We start from the raw sequence: 401 nt of genomic DNA, 5'->3' as shown, positions 1-401 counted from the left end.
GAAGGGAAGAATGCAGCCAGCGTCAGTTCTGTGTGGATGAGTGCGTCTCTACTGATTGTGGTTACACTGGCCAATGTTCTTGTGTGCTGATTGTGGTGGTGATGGTGTGACTCAGGTCATCCTTTGTTTTCTCTTTTTCTTTTTGCATGTATCCCTACAGTCTAACTAATCTTTTACCTGTTGAGATTATCTTTTTTTTCTTTTTCGTTTCTTAATGTTATTGTGTTTTGTGTGTTTTTACTCTCTGTGTTTATCCTATAATTATAATTATTGCTGCTACTCCATTGTGTGTGTGTTCTTGGAGGTTCTGTGATTGGTCTTGCATTGTAATGATAATGATTATAATGAACTGCCTTTTGCAGTGGGAAAAAGAAATGATTACAGATGAATTTATATTTGTA

This window comes from Trypanosoma theileri, assembly GCF_002087225.1.
Source record: "Trypanosoma theileri isolate Edinburgh chromosome Unknown TM35_Tth_57_V1, whole genome shotgun sequence".
Taxonomy (NCBI): domain Eukaryota; phylum Euglenozoa; class Kinetoplastea; order Trypanosomatida; family Trypanosomatidae; genus Trypanosoma; species Trypanosoma theileri.
Note: the sequence above shows the minus strand (reverse complement) of the source record.